At 52.5% G+C, this 5426-nt stretch overlaps 1 long non-coding RNA gene across 1 annotated transcript; it reads left to right on the top strand.

Annotated features, from left to right (window-relative positions):
• The first annotated feature begins 445 nt into the window (after positions 1–445).
• Positions 446–4416, top strand: LOC138430364 (uncharacterized). The gene is made up of 3 exons (XR_011253127.1): positions 446–695; positions 850–1131; positions 3213–4416. It is a non-coding gene; the product is annotated as an uncharacterized lncRNA (long non-coding RNA).
• Positions 4417–5426: the final 1010 nt, after the last annotated feature.

Here is a 5426-nt window from a genome sequence, read left to right as displayed (position 1 = left end):
ACTTCCCAGGGGAGCAGTGCATCTACAGAGGGAACAGTGGCGGCGCCTGCATTAGGATCCCAGAGAGCCTGGGAGAAGCTTCTGTGGGCAGCTCATGCCGCCGTTGCCCCTGAAACCCCAGCTGCTGTCCCTGCTGCGTCCTCCAGGAACCCTTGCCGAGCTGCTTTGCTGCCGCCGCTCCTCTGCTCGGCCGCTTCGCTCCTGGAGCCTCCACTACCCAGACCCAGGCAGCTTCCAGGAGCCAAGACTCCTGCTGGTTCCAATCCCAGGGCTGACCGCCAGCCTCTCCCAGAGGCATGCCTGTGAACTTCTTCGGTCTGTGTGACATGCGCTCTCCTCTGCGCTCTGGAGACCACCCATTCCCGGCAACCAGGGAGCTCAGTCGGTGGGTCTGACTTGGCGGATGACTTGAAGTTCTGCCCGTGCGCGGCACCGTTTCCTGTGAACACTTGGGAGGTCGTGCCTGATCTCCACGTCTGCAGATTCTGAAGAGATTAAAAGGGGAGAGCAGGTGCAGCTGAGCAGGCTCTGAGCAAGGAGGGCTTCACCGTGAATGGGTCCCTTCAGCACCTGAGTGCAAGGCTGCTGGGTCTGAGGGGTGGCCTAGTCCACAGGCGGGCAGGCGAGCTCGCCGCCTGCTCCGCAGTTCCCCCTGAAGGCCGGCCTGCAGCGCCCACTGCTCAGGCCACTGGACGGTAGGCAGAGCACTGCGTGGGCTTCAGCTCTTCTTTCCCAGGCTCTTTTCTTGGGTGGGGGCTGTGCTGGGTCCTTGCTGCTGCACAGGCTTTGCTCTGCTTGTGGTGAGCAGGGCGCATTCTCTGGTTGTGGTGCCTGGCCTTCTCGTTGCAGCAGCTTCTCTTGCTATGGAGCGTCGGCCCCAGGGTCCCCAGGCTTCAGCGGTGGCAGAGCGTGGGCTCAGTGGCTGGACCTCCTGGGAGTCATGTGTCCCAGGGACACATGAGACAGAGGCCTGAGCATCCTGAGTGCCCCACAAGGCGGTCTGAAGCGGCGGCCCCTCTGCGTGTCAGTGGAGATGGCAGCTGTATTGTGCGTCTGTAGGAGTCTGTACAAGGTGACCTTGCATGCAGGAAAGTAAATGTGACGAAATGGCAGATGGCCTCAGCTCTAATGGTAAGATCTTTTCTTACATCAATTTCTTTCTCCTCTCAGCTGCTCCGTCTGAAAGGTGTTACTCTTCATGAGACCCATTCTCTTTTCATTCCCTTCTTCAAAGCCTCAAATTTTGTAGCTTTTGCTCAGCATCTTTCCATGTTTATTCCTCAGACAAGATAAGCAAGAGTAAAATTGTCTTACTGGACTAAAGATAAACAAATACTTTTAAAATCAGACTTTCCAAAAGTTCTAAATTCCCTCATGTTCTCACTTTAGGATCCTCAATGCTAAGCCTGTAATGAGCGTTTTCACCTGATTCAAACACAACTCTGGGGGTGGATTGGTGGCAGGCTCCACAGACCCCTGGAATTTTGAACTTGACAGTTGGATCTCCTTTTACAGAAGTGTTAGCAGCCAGTGGAACAGGAGCATATAGCGCCAGATTACAGGGCTGACAGCAGGGAAGACAGTTTACTGGTGGTAGAAAGATCTGCCTTCTGACAAGCAGCCGCCGCTCACGGAGGCAAGCCGAAAGAGCCTGCAGAGGCGGAGCCACGCGGGCAGGGAGGGACGCTTCAGCCACTCCCTTATCAGCGCGGCCGGCACACAGGGGTCCTTCCCTGACCTGACCCTGCTTCCTGTTCCTTTAACTCCCTGGGCTTCGGGGCTGCTCTGCTGAGAGGGGCGCCCCTTTGCTTTTCCTAGACCTCCATGGGCCTTCTCACCGCGCCGGCAGCAGGCAGGCAGCCGCGGCGCCGCGGGGCAGGCCTGCTCCGGTCACTCCTCTGGGGCCGAGCGGCTGGGAGAGCGCGCTGAGCGGCCACCGGCCCCCTCACGGGCCCAGGGGTCGGAATGTGATGGGACCGGAGGTCGGAATGGGGACGATGGAAGGGCTGCCTTTGCTTCCTTTCACTCCCGGGCCAGGAGCTCTTCACCTGAGGGACTTGGAGAGCCCAGGGAGCCAGTGGCCTCCCTGAAGTGATGCATAAAATGCGTCTGTGCACAGACTTGTTCAGATAAGAGTAAATGCCCTGGACTCACCCCTTCAGAATATTTTGTTCCTAGTCTGTCCAGATCCTGTGCTTTGAAGCACAACACCGCTGCGGTGATTTCTTCACACTTCCACTGCTGCCGGTCCCTAGAAAACCCAGCTCTCAGAATCAAGAGAAGCTGTTGGCTGACAAGGCTTAAAAACACCCTGTGAAGTACCTAGAATCAGGAGCATTTGACTGTACTCCACTGGGACATTTTAAGGTCTAGCAGTTTTGTTAGGGGAAGCGCACAGATTGAGACCGCCCACCCTGGCCAGGCACCATAGTAACCATTTGCATGAGTTGTTTTATGACAGGAGGGCCTGATGAGGAATGCAGAACTAATCAGCCACCACCAACCGGAAGAGTTCGGGAAAGGTCTAAAGGAGACACCGCCTGTCCATCCACTTCCCAGAATCCCTCTCGCTAGCACCCATCTTGGCTGAGGATGCGTGCACCACCAGGAAAGACTCTGAATTAGAGTGATTGGCCAAAGACCACGGAGAAACTAATCCCATCACCATAAAACCCAAGACTGCGCCATGGGCAGAGCAGCTCTCCTGGGTTCCCTCACCCTACTGCTCTCCACCCGGGTGCCCTTTCCCAGTAAAATCTCTTGCTTTGTCAGCACAAGTGTCTCCTCGGACAATTCATTTCCGAGTGTTAGACAAGAGCCCAGTTTCAGGCCCTGGAAGGGGTCCGTCTTCCTGCAACAGTTTGCTTTTCGCTTGTGAGCAGCTAGGTCAAAAATTGTTTCCAAACAAGAAAACTGAACTGAACTGTCTGACCAGGGGCACAGGACACAAACTGCTTTGGGGTGGGTCCCAGGTTGGCCTGGGATACTGTCATTACCAGGAATCAAAGTAGCAAAGGGCATCCGTGACACAAACCCTAAAAGCGTTTTATCACTGGATAATTTGGGTTGGGACGGCTCCCTAGAGAAGGGAATGGCAACTCACTCCAGTATTCTTGCCTGGAGAATTCCATGGGCAGAGGAGCCCTGGCGGGCTCCAGTCTAAGGGATCGCAGAGTCGGACACGCCTGAGTGACTTTCACTTTCTTTTTCAGTTCGGATCCAGGGAGAGGTGGAGTCTTTTCTGCGGATATTTGTCAGTGCTTCCGACAGATCCAGTTATGAGGCTTTGTGTTCTTTTGGAATTGCTCCCATGACGTTGATCCGGACTTCATAGGCTTAGGCAGCGCATTACTTTGTTTTCTGTGCAATGGTGCGGAAACAGTTAAAAAGCAAGTGAAGGAGCCAAAGCCCCGGACCTGCTTTCCAAACAGGCTGAAGGCGCCACCTACTGTCCAATCTGCAGAGATGCCCGAGGAAGGGAGTCAGCCTTATGGACTGAGAGCCACAGGAACTGCTCACATCTAACTATACTTTCTACTTGTATGCTATTTATAACGAGTTGTATAGTTATATGTATGCTCTCTCCTGAGCACTCTCAATCTTTGGTTACAGAAAGTAAGATATTGAAAATCACTGAACTGTGGCAGATGGAAAAACAGCATCAGGCTATCATATTTTGTCCACGGGTCCCGATTATCCAACGCCAAAATGCCTTTAGAGTTCTGGAGCAAAAATGCTCTTTGCCACTTTCATTCCTAGAAACGACTGAGGCCCAGAGCTCCCTGAGTAGCCCCTCCTGCTGGGGACTTGACTGTATTTATTTTACATGTGTTTAAGAGATGACAGAAAAAGAGAAAGCTCTAAAATGGCAAATGCTTTCAGGTACACCGAAAAGGTGGTTTTTAATGTTGGTTTGAGTGTTTTGTTTCTAGTGGAACGATCCATTATAGAGCAGGCCAGAATACGTTTCGAGAATAAAGCGTACATTTTCTACCTCTGAGAGATGCTAATTAGAACATGTCTTTACTATGGGCCTGGCATGAATTCAGACTTGCCTTGGGCAGGGAACTGATGTCCAGGCTGCCTTACACCCAGCAAGTGCTCAAGGAATGCTCTAGTGGCTGGAGGGGCCGGCGGCGTGCAGCCAGCGTCTCACTGCGCGAGCTGCTCGTGTGCTCATTCTGTCTCTGGCCCTTCAGCAGAGGCTCACTCTCCTCTGCGCAGCTCATCACTTGTTTGACTCTGAAATACATTGGTTCGGTTTTTATGATAAGCTGGTTCTGTACAATCATATGTAAAGTGTTTATTTAAATACAAACAATATACACTCTTGTTCAAGTTCCTCCTGAGTTAAAAGTGCACCAAGAAACTGGATAATTTGGAGTAAAAGCAGAATTTCTCTTTCATCCTGACAAAGCGTCTGTGGCTCATTTGTATATATTCCTCCAGCTTTTTAAGAAACATTTTCAAATGTGTGTTTATTGACACGCAGATAACATAGGCTCACTTTCAGTTCCATTAGACAAATAACGTGTGCTGTTTTACACCTTGCTTTTGTCATGTAACAGTATGACTCTGAGGTATCACCGTTTCCTGTTTGGGGGGTTTCCAGTGGTTTTAATAGGAATATAAAAATCTTTCTTTAGAACCACATGATTCTGCTATAAGCAAACTAGGTTCATGTAGCATCCACATTCAGGGAAATTCAGAAATGTCTTCAGTTGCCCTGCGCATCCCACCATCAGGAATGGAGGAAACTGCGAGCAAGGAAACTCTCAGTAATGAACCCCAGGCACCCCGTTAACCCAGCTCTCAAGGAGGAGGGCGGGACGAGGACAGCTCACTGGCTGGAGGGAAGGCCTGGTGATGCCTGAGTAGCAGCCGAGGGAATCCAGGACAGAGAGAGGGTAGGAGGAGAACAGCGGAGGGCAGGAAACGGGCCTCGGCCGGCAAAGCACGAAGGTGGCAGCAGAGCCTGGGGAGGCGAGCGGGTCCACGGAGGAGCCACGGAGAGACCCCCGGAGGAGGCTCCCTCCTGCTCGCCCACCCCGGAGGAGGTTCTCTCCCGTTCACCCACCCCGGAGGAGAGACACCCCAGAGGAGGCTCCATCCCGCTCGCCCACCCCTGAAGGTGCCAATGAGCCCGCGCTGAGTCACATCCGCTCCCCTCACTAAGACTGTGCACTTCAGGCTGGTCTCAGGAACACACTTCTTGTTTCACTTGAGTGACTTAATTATGCCTCCCCTGTAATTTCAGGTTGGGTCTTCTCTGCTTGCCTTCCGCTCACTTTTCACTCTGGCCTCAGTGTTCATTTTTTTCTGGCAAACAAAATAGGGTCAGCAGGCAGAGCTCACTGCATAAAAGGCAAAGGTCTGCCTCTGAGGAGTAATATATACTCATACTCTTATGCTAGTTAACTTATATT

Source organism: Ovis canadensis, chromosome 25, assembly GCF_042477335.2.
Source record: "Ovis canadensis isolate MfBH-ARS-UI-01 breed Bighorn chromosome 25, ARS-UI_OviCan_v2, whole genome shotgun sequence".
NCBI classification, from domain to species: Eukaryota; Metazoa; Chordata; class Mammalia; order Artiodactyla; family Bovidae; genus Ovis; species Ovis canadensis.
Note: the sequence above shows the minus strand (reverse complement) of the source record. Positions and strands in the feature narration are given on the sequence as shown.